Here is an 18,722-nt window from a genome sequence, read left to right on the forward strand (position 1 = left end):
CTTTCTTTGAAAATAAGGCTGTATTTTAAACAAAAACACTTGTCTGTGCTGAGATATTTCTGCTTATGTAATTCAAACTGTATTTCTTTTTTGAACTTGTTGCTGTTGAAGCATTCCACTTTATGAAACATTGCCCCTTCCCACCCCCAGCACACATGAGTTGCTAAATAAAGACCTTTGTTTGGTAAGACTTTGCTGGAGGTTTATTTAGTCAATTTAAAAATCAATGATTGCCCACCAGCATGGCTAAAGTAAAAAAAAAGATAGAAAATACCAAGTTTTGGGGAAAATGGATCATCATTTGAACTCTCCTACATTGGTGGCTGGTTGCAAATTGGTACATATATACTTTAAAAACTGTACAGCAGTATTAAGATACATTCCCACAATAGAACACCAAGCAGCACTGTGAATGAGCATTCTGCAATAATTGACAGGATGAATATCACTAATATAATATTGAGCAAGAGTAGCCAGTAACAAATGAGCAGAATGCATTTACATTAGGTACAAAACAGGCAAAACTCACCTACAGTGTTAAAAGTCAGGTTGGTGGTTTGGGAGATTGTGATTCGAAGGGGACACAGGTTGGGGAATTCTGGGATCCTGGTCAAGTTTGCTTTATGACCTTTATATTAATTACATAGGAGTGTTCAATTTTTGAAAACTCATCAAACTCTACACTTATGCATGTCTATTTTTCTGTATATATGTTTTACTTTAAGAACATATATTCTTTTAAGATTTTATTTATTTGTCAGACAGACAGAGACAGAGAGAGAGAGCACAAGCAGGGGGAGTGGCAGGCAGAGGGAGAAGCAGGTTCCCTGCTGAGCAAAGAGCCCGATGCAGAGCTTGATGCAGGGCTCAATCCCAGGATCCCGGGATCATGACCTGAGCCCAAGGCAGACGCTTAGCCGACTGAGCCACCCAGGCATTCCTCAAGAACATATTTTAAGAAGCGATAATCAAGTTCAATTCTATTTTTTGAGCAAAAGAACCTTGAGAAATACCATTAGTAGCTTCTGGTTCAAACCTAAGGCTCATATTTTGAAATGTTTTTATATATATTAAAATATATATTTTAAGAATATATTAAAATTCTTATATTAGATTTCCTACTAAAAAGCATTCCTGGGCAAAAAAAAAAAAATTGAAAACGGCAAAAAAGTTATTGCTTAAAAACAAAACTATTAATCTATTCACATATATTTTTCCTACATTTTTTTTGATGGGGGAAAACCCTAATACTGTGAATTTCCACCTTATTTGGGAGTTGATTTCAAAGTTGGGTATAAAACAAAAATAACAGTCAGAAATACCCTTGCTATTTTAAGTTGTTTTGTGTATACTGTATTAGATCTCACAATTTCCAAAACAGCTGACGTATCCATCCAACCTTGGAATCTACCAGGTTTTTTTCCTTACTTAAGCACCAGATGAAGGCATTGATATAGACATAAAAATCACATTTTATTTTAGCTGCTGTTGTACTTTTTGAAAAGTGTGGTTGGATACACATACAATAAACATGTGTATAATGAGCTTCTACTATATAAAGAATGCATGGAATATGTACCTGATCTGTACATCCTCCTAATAGCTTCAGCATCATGAATTCCTCCGTGTTCTCTTGACACAGATCTATGGTTTCCTTTCATTCATCTTCCTAAATGTCCATGCCACAGCAATGCCATTTCAATATCCCATCACCAGGCTCCAGGAGACCTGGGATCTAACCAGAGCTCCAACATTAACTAGCCTGAGACCATGGGGGGGTCAATTAACTTCTCCTCTCCAATTAACTTGGTTCCCTTAATTGTAATATTCTCATATCCATCAGTCCAGTAGTAGATAGAGCAACTCAAAAATCATGAGGCAATAAATCAACTCTATTGTCTATGACTAATGGGGAATCCTTCTAAATGAGCTATATCCCTGGCCAAACACTACTATCCCCATCATCCCAGAATGGCTCTTAATTCTAATTTTTTCTATGGCCACCATTTCAAGGTGGGAGATGTTTTCACTAATTCTGTAGCTATGGTAGGAACAAAAAGACCCACCAGGGCAAGCTATCAATCAGACCCTAGACATAGTAATAGTGGGGACATGGAAAACAGTATGAATCTGACATTGTGGATCACATTTTAAAGCATCTCTCTGTCAATTATCTTGCAAAAACATCACCCAAATCAGAACAGAAGCTATTAATTTTCCTGAAAATCCATTTTATCTAGGCACTCAGACAAGCATCATTATTGTCTCCACAGAGCCTTTGAACAGGTGGACCAGAAAATTTTAGAGAGACGCAAAAGCGTATCAGGTGAGATACAGCCAAGGAAAGCGCTGCCCACCTGACAGTACCTCTAATCACACAGCAGTCATTTCACGTCGTGTTCTGGGAAGTCGAAAGATCACTTTGAGGTTTGTCTTTTAAGTTACAATGAGATGGGGGTGCCTGGGTGGCTGAGGTGTTAAGCGTCTGCCTCCAGCTCAGGTCATGATCCCAGGGTCCTAGGATTGAGCCCCGCATCGGGCTCCTGCTCCACGGGAAGCCTGATTCTCCCTCTCCCACTCCCCCTGCTTCTCCCTCTCCCACTCCCCCTGCTTCTCCCCCTCCCACTCCCTCTGCTTCTCCCTCTCCCACTCCCCCTGCTTGTGTTCCCTCTCTCGCTGTCTCTCTCTCTGTCAAATAAATAAATAAATAAATAAAATCTTAAAAAAAAAAGTTACAATGAGATGTAACCTTTGACATTTTATGAATTCTGTAAAAGTTCATTAACATAGATCTCTCTAAATTCAAATTTTGTAATGATTTGGCCGGCACTAGGCTGATGTCTGCCTTCCCACTGCACATATGACAAAAAAATGTGTAGAGGCATACCTTGGAGATAATGTGGGTTTGGTTCCAGACGACCCCAATGAAGTAAATATTGCAATAAAGTGGGTTAAAGTAATTTAAAAAATTTATTTATTTATTTTAGAGAGAAAGAGAAAGAGTGAGGGGAGCAGAGAGAGAGACAGAATCCTGAAGCAGACTCCCCCCCACTGAGAGCGGAGCCTGATGCGGGGCTCGTTCCCAGGACCCTGAGACCATGACCTGAGCAGAAACCGAGAGTTGGCTGCCCAACCGACTGACCCACCCAGGTGCCTTGGGTTAAATGACGATTTTTGGTTTCCAGTGCATATGAAAGTTATGTTTACACTATACAGTAGTCTGTTAAGTGTGTCATAGCATTGTGTCTAAAAATACAATGTACATGCCTTAATTAAAAATAATTTCTTTAAAAAATATGCTAACCATCATCTGAGGTCTCAATGAGTTGCAATCTTTCTTGCTAGTGGAAGGTCTTGCCTCAATGCAGATGGCTGCTGAGTGATCAAAGGTGGGTGGTCGTTGAAGGCTGTGGTGGCAGTGACAATTTCTTAAAATAAGACAACAATGAGATTTGCCACGTCAATTGACTCTTCCTCTCACGAGTGATTTCTCTGTAGCATGCGGTGCTGTTTGATAGCATTTTACCCATAGAACTTCTTTCAAAATTGGTGTCAATCCTCTCAAACCCTCCTGCTGTTTTAGCAACTAAGTCTATGTGATACTCTAAATCCTTTGTTGTTATTTCAACAGTCTTCAAAGCATCTTCACCAGGAGAAGATTCCATCTCAAAAACCACTTTTCTTTGCTTGTCCACAAGAATCCACTCTTTATCCATTAAATTTTGATCATGAGATCACAGCAACTCAGTCCCATCTTCAGGCTCCACTTCTAATTCTAGTTCTCTTGCTATTTCCACCCATCTTCAGTGACTTCCTCCACTGAAGTCTTGAACCCTTCACAGTCGTCCATGAGGGTTGGAATCAACTTCTTCCAAACTCCTGTTAATGTTGATATTTTGATCTCTTCCCATAACCCCTTTCCTCTTAATGGCATCTAGAATGGTGAATTCTTTCTGGAAGGTTTTCAGTTCACTTTTCCCAGCTGCATCAGAGGAATCACTATCTATGGCAGCTACAGCCTTACAAAAGGTGTTTCTTTCTTTCTTTCCTTTTTTTTTTTTTAAGATTTCTTTATATATGAGAGAGAGAGAGAGAGAGAGAGAGAGAGTGTGTGTGTGTGTGTGTGTGTGTGTGTGTGTGTGTGTGTGAGCAGGGAGAGGGAGAGAATCTCCAGGAGACTTCCTGCCGAGTGCAGAGCCTGACACAGGGCTCTATCTCAGGATCCTGCAATCATGATTTGAGCAGAAATCAAGCTTTGGACACTTAACCGACTGAGGCACCCAGACACCCCCAAAATGTGCTTCTTAAATAATAAGACTTGAAAGTCAAAATTACTCCTTGATCCATGGGCTGCAGAATGGATGTTGTGATAGCAGGCATGAAAACAACATTAATCTCATTGTACATCTCTATCAGAGCTCTGGGATGGCCAGCTGCATTATTAATGAGCAGTAATATTTTGAAAGGAATCCTTTTTCTGTAAGTCTCAACAGTGGGTTTAAAATTAAAATATTCAGTAAACCATGTTGTAAACAGATGTGCTGTCATCCAGACTTTGTTGTTCCATGTATAGAGCACAAGCAGAGTAGATCTACATGATTCTTAAGGGTCCTGGGATTTTGTCTGGAATGGTCAATGAGTATTAGCTTCTACTTAAAGTCACCACCTGCATTAACCCTAACGAGAGAGTCAGCCTGTTCTTAGAAGCTCTGAAGCCAGCCATTAACTTCTCCTCTCCAGCTATGAAAATCCTAGATGGCAACTTCTTCCAATAGAAGGGTGTGCTTAAGGGAATGTTTGGTTGGCTTAATCTTCTATCCAGACCACTTAGACTTTCTCCTTAACAGCAATGAGGCTGTTTCAATTTCTTAGTACTCGTGTGTTCACTGGAGTAGCACTTTTAATTTTCTTCCAGAACTTCCTTGCATTCACCACTTGGCTGTTTGGCCCAAGAGGGCTAGTTTTTGGCCTATTTTGACTTTCAACATCCTTCTTCACCAAGCTTAACCATTTCTAGCTTTTGACTTAAAGTGAGAGACATGCAACTCTTCCTTTCATGTGAATACTTAGAGGCCACTGTAGGGTTGTTAATTGACCTAATTACAATATTGTTTTGTGTCAGGGAATAGAGGGGCCCAAGGAATGAGAGAGAGAGACAGGGAATGGCCAGTAGGTGCAGGAGTCAGAACACACACATTGATTTAAATTTGCCATCTTATATGGGCAGTGTTGGTGGTGCCCCAAAACAATTACAGTAGTAATATCAAAAGTCACTGATCATCGATCACCATAATGAATATGATAATAATGAAAAAGTCTGAAATATTGGGAGACCCGCCAAAATGTGACACACAGACACAAAGTGAGCAAATGTCAGAAAAATGGCACAATAGAGTTGCTCTAGGCAGGATTGCTACAAACCTTTGATTTGTAAAAAACACAATTATCTGCGAAGCACAATAAAGTAAAGCACAATAAAAGGAGGTAGGCCTGTATGAGGGAAACAGTTCAAGGGAGATACAGGCTTATTTCTTTCCTCCCTCCCTTCCCTTCTTCCTTTCTTCTTTCAACTGCTCCTTCAGATTTATCCACAAAACTGCCTTACAAATATGGCTTTGGCCACCTCTAAAATTAGAAAGCAAACCATATCACACTTGCTTCTTCCAGAAAAAGAGGATAGCAGGTAGGCAAGACCCTTCACAATTAATGTGCTCACTTATTACCCATCCCTTCCCTGCTTTCCTGAATCTCTCTACCAGGCCCTCTGCCCTGGCTCTCTGACAAAATCTCCATCCTTGCATGACTATAATCATTCAAAGCTATTCCCCAAGGCTGGCTTCTTCCTCTCTTACCCACGGGCACAATGATGATCATGCAACATCTTCCAGTCAACAGTATTTCAAGCCTGGTGCGATGAATCTCTCATAAGGTTAAAATGGGAGGCAGCATATCCCTCACTCTCAAATCCAGAGATGAAGGATTCTTAAAACAGGTTAGAGGGCAGAAATCCTGTGTCAATTTTAAGTCCTTCTGTGTATAGCAGTAGTAATTACCATGTGGGTTAGTAAGTGCTAAAACAGATGAGACTCTGCCAGGATTTAAGTTAATAACACCTTTGACTTCCGTGGATAAATACAATTCATGGGGAGAAAACAGGGTTTATACCCTATATGGTAAAATGTATTTTTGGAATTGCATAAATAATTACACAGAGCTTAAATCTGGTGGAATGTCCCATGTGTCCACTTTGGTACTTCCTTTTTCTTCATTGGGAAACAAGGGTATTTGAGAATTTGACTTGCTATTATTTATAATTGTGAGAAGACTTATATGCTTTCTACCCATCCCCAAAAGGTTAAATTTGGCAATAAGCAAAAACTAGTAAGGTTTCCAATATGAGTTCAAGGTTTAATAACTTAATCTAAGGAGGTCAGATATAAAAGTAAATTGAATTTTGAGCTCTTCCTTTCTCTTTAATGACTGCTGTTGTGATGAGATTCAAGTTGCATTTCCCAGTGTAATTCAGTAGCAGAAAGGGGGATACGGACACTTTGCATATCCTCATGTTTCTTCTATCAAGCAGGATTTTGATTAGATTTTTTATGATAAATATGTGTAACATTTAGTCTTTGAAATTATTACTACAGTAATATAATATCTTAAGTGTTAAGAGGATCAATATCATGCGACCTAAACATTTTCAGATGCTCTTCATATTTCACACTAAGTCTGATGAGTCTTGTTCCCAACAACCATTGCCTCAGTGCTACTTATCAATGATGTAGTGATGAGTTTGGCAGTTTTTAGAAATTAGTCCAGGGGTTATATACTGAGGCAGGGGTGGGAAAGGGACTGCAGATGAGTACGCAAGGCTACCCCTGATGGTAATGGATGATGGGACACTCGTAACTGTAGCAGAAGGAGGGGAGCAGTAATGGGAGTACCAACTGAGTCTATCATGGAACCCTTAGCTACCCTTCCTCTTTACCACATTTGCTACTACTGACTTCTTCTGGCCTTAATCATCTCTCACCCACTCTTCAAAAGTGTTCTTCCTGCTTTTAGGTTTCTTCCCATGTTGCTTCCAATAAGCTGTGAAAATATAGGGTATTGAATAAAAACACTCAATGGCTTTTCATTGCTTGCTTAAAGTATTAGCATAACATTCCAGAGTCTTTACCAATATGGAAGGTCTATTTTCAAGGGACTAGAAAAAAAAAAAAACCAGGAATGAGATTGGTAGTGTGAAGAGGTGACCTAAAGGAAGGGTCATATTAAAAAGGAGGGGGAAGTCCCTTGAAGTACCCAGAACTGTGGGGGACAAGCCCTACAGCAGTCTCACCAGCTCTTCTTGGCGTTTGTATACTAAGGGATGAAAGCAAAGATTCTTTGGTGAAATATCAGGTGAAATCTGTACCTTATCTGCAGAGAACCCTTCCAAGGGCCATCCATCTACAGTGCAGTGGAGTTTCAGGTCTTTGTTCTGTCCCCATTGGATTTACCTTGAGTGAACACTTTCCCTCCACATGCCCCAGGATCTTAGTGACCCAAAGTAAAGGGCACTAGGACCCTGACACCTGTGAAACAGCAGAGGGTAGAGTGGAGTTAGGAAGAGATGAACAGAACCAGCTGGAGACCCCCCTGAGCTGGGCAGTGGCTAAAGATACCTTTTGTTTCAATATTTAATGAAAAAGGAGGATCTCATAAAAACAATGTGTTTTAAATTTGTTTCTATGTAGGAAAAAAAAGACTGGCAGAACACACACAAAATATTAATAGTGGTGGCTTGTGGAATTATAGTTTCTTCTTTTTTCCTTTCTTCTCAGGATCCTTATTTTCAGGGTTTCTAGAATAAGCATGAAGAAATATATAGTGGGATGCTGGCAACTCTAGAGATTTGAGGTAAGAAATGACAAGAAGTTCAAGACAGGGCAGTAAGAGTGATGAGATCATATTTCTAGGGAGATCACTTTTTATATATTCCAATGATTTAAGTTTTAACAGATATCCCAAAGATGAGAGAGAGAGAGAAGAAGGAAGGAAGAATAGATATCAAATCAAGAGATGCTTAACTGATTGATTTGAATGTGCCAACTTTTTTTTTTTTCTCTTTCCATTTTGTTCTAAGTTCCTTTTCTCCTTAAATAAAAATCGTATTCCTCTCCCAGGAGTATGTACAGCCCATTTTAAGAAATCTCTAATCATTAGGAAAAAGAAGAGCTTGGGAACATGAGATCCAAAAAAGTTTCCCCAAGATGTGCTTTTGTCAATAGTTGCACCATCCTTGTCCAACAAATCATGGATATATTATTGACCAGTAGAGCTATTACTTGCTTTAAGAAAACCAAACTGCTTCTGATGGTAAACAGAGATAATTATTACCTAAAATTGAAAGGATTTTCCACATATGGTTAGACACAAATCCAGCTGGGATAGGTTTAGAGGAGGAGCCAGGACAATTGGGTACTGTCCAATGAGAAAATAGAGGTAAAGGGGTCCTGATGATGAACAATATAATGCACACAGCAAGAACCTAGTGATAGCTGTCACTTAAGTTTCCATTATGTGCTAGACATTATGCCACATGCTTTACATGTCTTATATCTAAACGTCTCATTGATCAACCTGACCAATATTTTACCAAACTGAACCACATTTTACAAATGGAGACATTGAGATATGCAGTATTTTCTTCAGGGTCACACAGCTATTAAGTGCCACGGAGCAGAATTTAAACACAAGTCTGAGTTTGATTTTCTAATCTTGCTTTACTACAATATTCTGGGAATAATCTTGTTCTATAAACAGTGTTTCAGGAATTGAATTTCACTGTCATTTAATTTTTCTCCCCATGCTATAAGACATAATGACACATATGCTTTCTTAAATGCCATAGTGAGAGAAAAAAATGAAATAAAGCCTTAAGATAATCAACAAATTTCTCTCAACCAGGAATAAGAGTAGAACCTCTCTCTCTCTTTTTTCTTAAGATTTTTTTTTTTCAGTAATTTCTACACCCATCATGGGGCTCGAACTTACAACCTGGAGATCTCAAGAATCACACACTCCACCAACTAAGTCAGGCAGGCCCTACTCTTTGAAACAAGATTCAGCTACTTTAGTGTCAGACTGGAATACATCCTTCATTAAGATACATATGGCTCTTAAAGTTGCTTCAGTATTCAATGAGACACTGGGATCTGAAAACCACCACTGGTACTGCTTTCAGCCCCCATGTTGAGATAAAGGGAATGTACTCATAAAAGCCTCCTGATTACAGTTTTTAAGGGTAGTAACCTAAGTTGTTAATGTATTAGCACCATATTCTGACCTCATTCACAAAGCATTTGTCTGACACATCTTCCCAATGTTTTTGTTTCTTGCTTTCTTAGGAACCTTCAGAAATGATAATCTCTGTACTGTGGCAACTCAAGGTAGGTAGGACACACAGTGACATTTCCTGGATTCATCTCTTCTAAGACACAGTGACATTTCCTGGATTCATCTCTTCTAAGACTGGAAAAAACAAAGAGCACTGAGTCCCAATCAACTCTGAGCCATGGCTCTCTATTTTAACGGTCCTCTGGGGGAAAGAAGGCCAAATGTGATGGACAACTGTTAGTGAGCAGAAAAATGTCTGATCCAACGGGCTTGGCTTCATGATTGCTACTTGTAAGCCACTTCCTTCTGAGAACGAGACACTGAAGCAAACTTGCCCCCTTGGTACTTGACTTTAAGAAAAGCAATTTAAGATTTCTTCAAACTTGCTGTTGCTCAGTGAAAAAGAACTTGCCTTAAATGAGAATTAAAGGATCAGGTTAACTCTGATTGCACAAGGCTTTCGTTGGAGGAATCTATGGTCTTTGCAGGGCAATGGGAATAATAGTTGGTCCCAATAATAATCATAATGCCCACAAGAATCCAGCATGGGCAAGGGGGTCTGGGACTCTAGGATTACTTAGTTTAGAACCCAAAAGAAAATATTTGGAGATTACATTGCAAGCGATTGGAAATAAAGTTAGTCCTTCACTCAACAAATATTTATTGAGTGCCCTCTACGGCTGGGAACTGTTTTATGTGTTTGGACAGAATAGATCTCTGTCCTACGCCCCAAGAGAACTTATATTCTACTTTTAGGAGAGAAAAACAATAAACTATAAATAACTGTATAGTTTATTAGAAGGTTTTAAATGCTATAAGAACAACAACAAAAGGGGGATTAAAGAATGTGGGAAAGGGGGAATAACATCCTAAGGGAATTATTCATGGAAATGCTACTTAATATTGCTTTTGAATATTAATGACTGTATGTGTGCCATTGCAGGTCCTCTTAGAAGCAATGATGAGACAGCCATAATGATGGTCTCAGGTCAAGCAAAGGAGAGAGGGAAGGAAGAAAAATTGGACAACAGTGTCTTAGACTGCAGTGCAGTTGTAAAGAAAGTTCACCAAGGTCATCAGGGCACCCAGCCAAGACGACCATCAGGGCTGGTCCGTATCTCCCAGGAACAGAACTGTTTAGCACCTCTGCTTCACTCAGTCATTGGCTGGAAGCTGCCCGTAGGAAGCTTGGCCTCTTGGCCAACACAATGAAATGGTTTCAGAGCACAGCAGCTGGGGCCATTAGCCAATTACTATCCTGTAGTCAGAGATACAAGATGCACGTTCTCATGGTTCCCACAATTAGCAGAGAAGATTATCTCACATTTTTGACAGAATAGCATCCATGCCCTTCCTCCTGTCACTGAACCTCCATATTCCACCAGAAACCGAAACACCCCTCTCCAGGTAGCCCTGGTAGAACCATCAAACCCAGTGCTCTGACTAGCCCTCACTGGAAGGATGAGCAAATAGCCCACGCGGGGCCGATCAGTCTTTCTTTTCCAGTAATTTTGATCTTGAACAGAGGGACCCAAGATCCAAAATGGAGGAAGCAGATTCATTTAACAGTGAAGGCCGGAAAAATCCTTTCAATTATTCCTGCTACCTAGACTTTACAGAAAACTTCTTCCTGTCTTTTTCAAGAGCTGGCTGCTCATTACTTTCTTTGGTTCTATAAGTTACAACATATGTTTTTAATAAACTAGTATTTTTCTTAAGATAACCAGAATCAATTTGTGTTGCCTATGAGGAACCCTAATTACAAAAATGATATATTTAGAAAAGGAGAGTCAAGATGGAAAGAATATAAGGCTTAGATGACCTTGCATGTGGTCGAGTCCTGGATTCTACATTTACTCACTGAGCATGCTTTACACCTGTCTGCACCATATCTGCATACTGGATATCCAGCTACTTCTCACGGTTAAGAGCTTTGAAGAGGCCAATATGTGCCAAAGTATTTTACACTTTTTGACTAGTTATATAAAATAAGGACTTTACCTATACATGTAATGCTTTCATTCTTTACCTATTAAAAAACAATCAGGGAAGTGCCTGGGTGGTTCAGTTGGTTAAGCACACAGCTTCAGCAAAAGTCATGATCCCAGGGTCCTGGGATGGAGCCCCATCGGGCTCCCTGATCAGCAGGAAGTCTGCTTCTTCCTCTCCCCTTTACCCCTCCCCCCACTTGTGCGCGTTCACCCTCTCTCAAATAAATAAATAAAATCTTTAAAAAAAAATCAGGCACAACTATGGTTCAGTATTAATATTTGTTAAAGCTAGCTGATGGTATAGGGTGGATTTTGGTTATAAAAATCTCTGTGAATGTATGAAACATCTCATGATTTTATTTTTAATTAAGGAAACATTACTTTGGAAAATGGAGAATTATTCAGCATTTACTTGAACATCTAAGCTAGTATTAAATTGTAACATAAAGTCAGTTCAGATTGCGGGGTTAGAAAGATTTTTGAGATGATGAGATGAAACTCTTTACTGGAAAGATGAAAATGCTGAATTCAGAGTGGTTGAGTAAACCATTCCGAATGATTAATGTTAATTGTCGGTAGAGGTGGGACTAGACCTCAAGTCACAGGACTTTCAGTTTCATGGGCTCTGTGCTAAAACACAGTGCACTTCTCCAAAGATTAAAAGCAATCTCCAAAGGAATAATCACGAGTGAATAATCTGATTTTGATATTTGAAAAGGAAAAATTATACTTGCCTATATTATTTATATTATTGATATTATTGATAAAATAATCCAGGACACATAACAAATTCGGCATTGATCAAGTTTAGGTTTTTCTTTTTTTAAGATTTTATTTATTTATTTGACAGAGAGAGAGCACAAGAAGGGGGAGTGGGCGAGGGAGAAGCAGGCTTCCCCCTGAGCAGGGAGCCCAATGGATCAAGGGATCATGACTTGAGCCAAAGGCAGATGCTTAACTGACTAAGCCACCCAGGCACCCAAGTTTTGTGTGTTTTTGTTTTGTTTTTAAGATTTATTTGAGAGAGAAAGCTTGGGCACGCTTGTGCACACACACACACACACATGCACACACACAAGCAGAGGTAGGGGCCACGGGAGAGGGAGAGAGAGAGAGAGCACGAAGCAGGCTCCTAGCTGAGCTGAACGTGGAGCCCAATGAGGGGCTAGATCTCATGACCCCTGAGATCATGACCTGAGCTGAAATCAAGAGTCAGAGGCTTAACTGGCTGAGCCACCCAGGCACCCCAGTCCAGTATTTTTTTTTTTTTTTAAGTAGATTTGGGATTAGAATATGTGTTTAAAAGGTTGAGCAAGTGAGAATGATGGGAAATATGTTTTATGGGAGAAAGCAGAAATTTTGAAATGAGAATTTGGAAACAAGGAAACAAATTGAAAAGCAGTAGTTAAGGATCTCATGACAATTCTCCAGTGTATAAATACATGGTTGCAGTTTTAGGTGTCATTTTAGCACTTTCCAAGAACATGCAGACAACAAACATACTGAACATTTCTTCCATTGTGCAAACTCGACTCTTAGCAAAGACTCATGAACACAGTGCCAGATTGCCCTGAGTCACAACTTGGCAGGCATATTAAAGCAAAACAGTTAGACGCTTCCCCAATTTACTGCTCCTCCCCTAAAATGGAGCTGATCCCTCACCAGAACTTGAGGCCAAACCCCACTGCCCAGGAGAGTACTGCTGTGCCTTTCATGCGCTGGCAAGTCTGTCCCAAGACATTATTTTGTGAAATCTGAATTCATGCATAATATTTTCTCACTAGCTTCCACATGATTATAGGCATTTTTCCTCCAACAACAACAAAAGTACATTTTGATCCTGTACATGTAATTAAAACATGACAATTTAGAATGCTTCTAAACCATGTGGGCCCCAACTGGATATTCCCTAATGGATTTGGTACATTCATCTTCAGAGGTTAGCAAACTTCTGTAGAGGGCCAGATAGTAAATATTTTTGGCTTTGCAGTTCATAGAATCTCTGTCTCAACTATTCAGCTCTGCTATTGTAGTAACAAAACAGTAATAAACAACACATAAGCAAATGAGCATGGCCATTTTCCAATAAAATGTCCTTTATAAAACAGGCATCCTGCCAGAGAAGATCTACAATCCATACTTTGCCAACTCTTTAGGAAGAAGCCTACAAATTACTGTGTTCTAGGAGTTAATTCTTCATTCCTTGGGAGTTTTGACCAGACTCTATACTACCAGACTGTTTAAGAAGCACCATTTGTTAGTGCAAGAACCAAGTAGACTGTGAATGTCATAGTGGTGCATTCTCAAGGAAGATAATCCGAATGATCCTATTTTCCTAAATAGAGGGTAATCATTTCCTTTCTCTTTTGATAATGAAAATAAACTTAATTATCCTTCACCTAAAAACGAGCTTAATGACCTTAGAGGGATCTCTGACAAGGCATGTCTAGCAATTCCATTAACAGAAGCTATGTGGGGATTATGACACTGAGTATGAACTTTGTGAGCTGCATCCCAAAAGCGAAATACATGCAAATCAGAAGAGAAAGGAGTCAAATGGAGACTGGTCAAAAGTCTGTACAGACTCAGGCCAAAGCAACTAGAAGCTCAAATACGTGAGAAACTTCTACTCTGGCGATCTCTTTTATGCTGGGAGAAAAACAGGTAGTTTTCTAAATCATTATAGATAATTACACACAATGAAACAACTTTAAGCAAAAGTGGATTTTATTTAAACCTCAAGATACATTCCGAGTTTGATGTTTTCCCTTTTAATAGTATCTTTTCTTAGTAGCATTGTTAACAAGATTTCTTTTGCTGTTTGACTCCTACTGTAATTTCTGAAACATGGTGCTTTTATTTTTTATTTTTTAAATAATGGAACATACTGTTTCAAAAGATAATTTAGTGGACTCAGCATTGAAGAATTCTGGGGAAGTAAAGGCTTTAAGAAAAATAGCTGTCCTTATCATAGATGAAATCAGTTCTCCAGTTATAGCTTGGTTTTACTGCCCATCGCTAGAGATGCTCCAAGCCATAAGGTTTTTTTTCACTTGATGTCATTTTTAATAATGATGGTTTTGGGATCTGATCATCAGTGCTCTGTGGATTAGTAAATATTAAAAAAAAACAAACACACTAAAACTACAAGCCATGCCCCAGCCTTCCCTCCCCTCTCATCTCAAAACATACACACCCAACAAAATATAAAAGGCCAGGTTAGGTGGATTCCACTGCCGATACACATTTTAGGTCATTCTTGACACTTCCTTCTTTCTCATCCCCCCCACCCCCACCCCCAAACCAAAGAGATCACCAAATCCTGTCAATTCCAGTGGCTAAACCTTTGAAATGGGTTTTAAATCCACTCCGGTATCTTTACTGGTCACATCCCAGACTAAACCAGGGCTTCGAAAACTTTAATATGCAACAGGATCCCCTGGAGGGCTTGTAAAAGCATTGGTTGCAGAGCCCCACCTCCTGATTTGATTCAGTAGGTCTTGGGTGGGGCCTGATAATCCGCATTTCTCACAAGTCCCAGGTGATGTCCCTGTTACCGGGTCTTCAGATCACACGCCGAGTAACACCTAAGCATTGCTTATGTGGATTACCTGCCTCCCAAGGCAGAAAAAATGATCTTTGTAAGATTAACTAGTCATCATGTGACTTCCCTGCTCAGAACCCTGCCTGCCTTCAGTTAACTGGCCACAGCTGGAGCATTGTCTACAAACCCTGTGCTGCAAGCCCTGTCCCGCTCCCGTGTGATGTGATACCTTGCTGCCTGTTGTCCAGTGCCACTGGCCTTCTCTCTTTCTCAGATGAGGCAGTCTTTCCCAGAACCTTTGCACATGTAGCTCTTTGCCTAGAATAAGCTTTTATTCCTTCCTCCATATAGTCAACCTATACTCATCCTTCAAAATTCAACTCAAACATCAGTTTCTTGATAAATTCTTCCTCGTTCCCAGATTTGATCAGATCCTCCTATTATTCCATCCCACGGCAGCCTGCAACTTGCCTGCAAGCTACTTAACAGGTCCATGATGATTTGATGAGTCTTTCTTTCTCAGCCGACTAGAAGGTACAAGAGAGCAAGGATTATGACTTCCTTTCTTTTGCACTCCCCCATGGGACAAAGCTGATTGCCTGGCCCAAACATCGCAGGGGGCTCTACCATTTGTGTCCAGAGAACATAGTTAATTTTTATAAGATGGATTCCAACTTTACAATAATAATACTGCTGGTTGCGAGACTGACAGCTAACATTTACTGAGCACCCATGTGCAGGCTCCACGCAAAGCACTTTAAAAGCAATATTTCACTTAAACCTAAGAAGTAAATGCTCTCTTATTGCCGTCTTACAGGTGAGAAAATTGAGGCTCAGGAAGTTGAAGTAAACTGCCCCAAATCACAGTTCATAAGTTATGGGAGCTTTTTTGCCTGGTAGATACAAATCTAGACTCTGAAAAACATTATTGTTAGCATTTACACGTCCTTTATATTCTCTATCACTTACTTCCTTTATCTGATCCCCTTCACAGCTTTAAGATATAAAATATTATCTTCCTGTTTGCTTCTTATAGGCAAGCCTAGAGATTGGAGGGCAGAATGACTTGGCTAAGGTCACGTATAGCATGTCAGCAACCGAGTGAGCACTTGAACTCAAATCTTCACATACACAGCTCATGATTCCTTCCATTCGGATGTGCTGGAAATGGGAAAAAGTGCTCTCTATAATAAGATGATTTTTACTACATTTCTGTTCTCAAATGTGCGTCTGAAAATATGAATTCATTTGACAATCTTGCCAAGTTGCTAACGGCCGACAATTGGACTACTCAGAGAGCTCTTTCAGCTCTGAGAGATATTCACATGCCAGAACCTATAGGGAGAGTGAAATAGTTCCTTTTACATTCAGAAGGGTTCCAGTGTCTCCAACACCATGCACAAGGATCCCTGAGTTGTGTGCAAGTTGCTGGCCTTGTCTGCAATGTCTGGTGGCTGTCTCTCCAGCTGTTTACCCCTTGCCTTTTCTTGCTAGCTGCTCCAGGGAGACATTCACCTCTTGGCTGCCTTATTTATTTACCTCCTTTGTGCCTGCATTGGCCCAAGCTCTCAGATAGAAAGGCCTAAAAGCAGAGGGATTCAGTGAATAATCAAGTCCCCAGTCCGCATTCCTGGAGCAAGATGCCTCAGGACAACCAGTTCACTTCCCATGCAAATAGATGTTGCTTTATGAATCCAGCAGAAAACTCCAGAATGCCACTCCTTCTATCGCTGCAAGATAGAGAACAAGAAGAGGTTCTCCAAATAGAAAAAAAAAGAAAAATATCCTAGCAACAGAACCAATGTCTAGAAACAGAAAGAAAAGGGAAGGTTGAGGTCGAAGATCTGGAGAAACTTGGAAGGAGAGGTACCATGAAGCTGAACCAGGAGAGCAAAATGAGTTTACAGGAGCTTGTATGGATAGACTCAGACAGTGTCTCAAGGCTATTTTAATAGGGGGCAATACAGGGCTTCATTTGAAACAGTAAAGCAAACATTTTTACTCAGTCAGCAAGTATTTAAGCATTTCTTATTCGCCAACGACTGTTCTAGGCACAGCAGATAACATGATTAATTAATATAGCACCAGAAAAAAAAGCCACCTTCAACCAGGCACAATCTCCTGGGAGAGAGAGATGTATAAAGGGAAAGTTGTAACAAAGGGTGCATCAGGCAGTTTGGTCTGCTGTAACAAAGTACTGTAGACCAGGCTTCAGACAACAGCAGTTCATTTCTCACAGCTTTGGAGGCTGGAAGTCTGAGATCAAGGTGCCGGCACAGTCAGGTTATGGTGAGAGTCCTCTCCTGGGTTGCAGACTGCTGACTTCTTGTTGCATCCACACACCGTGGAAAGACAGTAGGCTAGCTCTCTGACCTCTTCTTATAAAGGCACCAACCCCATTCACAAGGGCTCTGCCCTCATGACCTAATCACCCCCAAAACCTCACCACCTAATATGGTCATGTTGGGATTTGAGTTCCAACATCTACATTTTGAGGGAGCAAACACATCCAGCTCCTTGCAGGATGGTACCTACAATGAAGAACAGAAGCATGATGTGAAACAGAAGGTCCCAGTTGGTGAAGGCCTCACAGATGAGACAGGCTTGAACCGAACTGTGATGATTTCATTGGTCCGATGGGAGGGTGTGGGCAGGGCGAGGGCCGAGTAAAAAGGCACAAGCAAGTTAGAACATGGGGCATTTTTCAAAAGCTATAAAATGACGAATCAATGTGAAGCGAGGCTGTGCTAGAGTAGGGATGATGAGGAACGAGGGGAGGAGGGAAGGCAGAATTGAGAAAAGATGAGTCTCAAGAGGTAGACTGTGGAACAGAGCTAGCCCCTGAGTGGCTTTCCATACCAGGCTAAGGAGTTTGCATTTACCGTGAAGGACAAGGAAGAATCACTGAAGGCTTTGTCATAGGAACATAGCGGGGTCAGATGTGTGTGGTAGGAAGATGATTTGGAGGGAGGGAGGAGACCGGATTGTAGATCAGGCAACCGGTTAAATGAGTCTATGCAACTCAGGCCCTGAATCATGACAGTCTGAACTAAGGCAGTGGCAGTATGAATGACTTTCTTTATCAGGGCAAAAGGGTCCATGCAGGTGCTCTAGAGATCTGAAGTTCTGGTACCAGTTAGTGTGTAAATTTGGTGAGAGTCACCGAGTAAGGGTTATCACTGAGAAATAAAGCACAGGTCTGTTTTTTTGTTTTGTTTTGTTTTGTTTTGTTTTGTTTTAAAGATTTTATTTATTTATTTGAGAGAGCGAATGAGAGACAGAGAGCATGAGAGGGAGGAGGGTCAGAGGGAGAAGCAGACTCCCTGCCGAGCAGGGAGCCCGATGCGGGACTCGATCCCGGGACTCCAGGATCATGACCTGAGCCGAAGGCAGTTGCTTAACCAACTGAGCCACCCAGGCGCCCGCACAGGTCTGTTTTTATGCGATTGTAACTGATCAATATTATATAATTATTCACAGTGAGAGTACAGCATGTCTAGAATGGTGTTAAGTTTTTGTGTGAGTATTGTAATTCTCCTACAACTCAGGGGATGTAGAGCCTCTCAGCTAAGACATCACAGAATCTGTATGGGATCCCTCTGAAGATGGTTAGAGGGCCATGGCTTTTCTAGTGAGGTGAGGAGGGACCAGAAACCAGGCCACAGGCCAGGGCTCAGACACTGGATTCAGACATCTAAGTGGGAGGTTCTGAGGGTCTGGTGCTCTGAAAAATGGGAGCAGACAGGTTCTTCTTGTGAGGGAAACATGCCAGGGGAAGAAGGGCTGTTTGGTGAAGGGTTATAATG

At 40.6% G+C, this 18,722-nt stretch overlaps 1 protein-coding gene across 1 annotated transcript in view; it reads right to left on the reverse strand.

The window, feature by feature from the left end:
- Positions 1 to 18,722, reverse strand: part of KCNH8 (potassium voltage-gated channel subfamily H member 8) — a 379,220-nt gene that overhangs the window by 217,886 nt on the left and 142,612 nt on the right. The gene's annotated exons all lie outside the window — the stretch shown is intronic.

This window comes from Mirounga leonina, unplaced genomic scaffold (assembly GCF_011800145.1).
Source record: "Mirounga leonina isolate KUSES-001 unplaced genomic scaffold, KU_Mleo_1.0 Mir_115, whole genome shotgun sequence".
In the NCBI taxonomy this organism is placed as follows: domain Eukaryota; kingdom Metazoa; phylum Chordata; class Mammalia; order Carnivora; family Phocidae; genus Mirounga; species Mirounga leonina.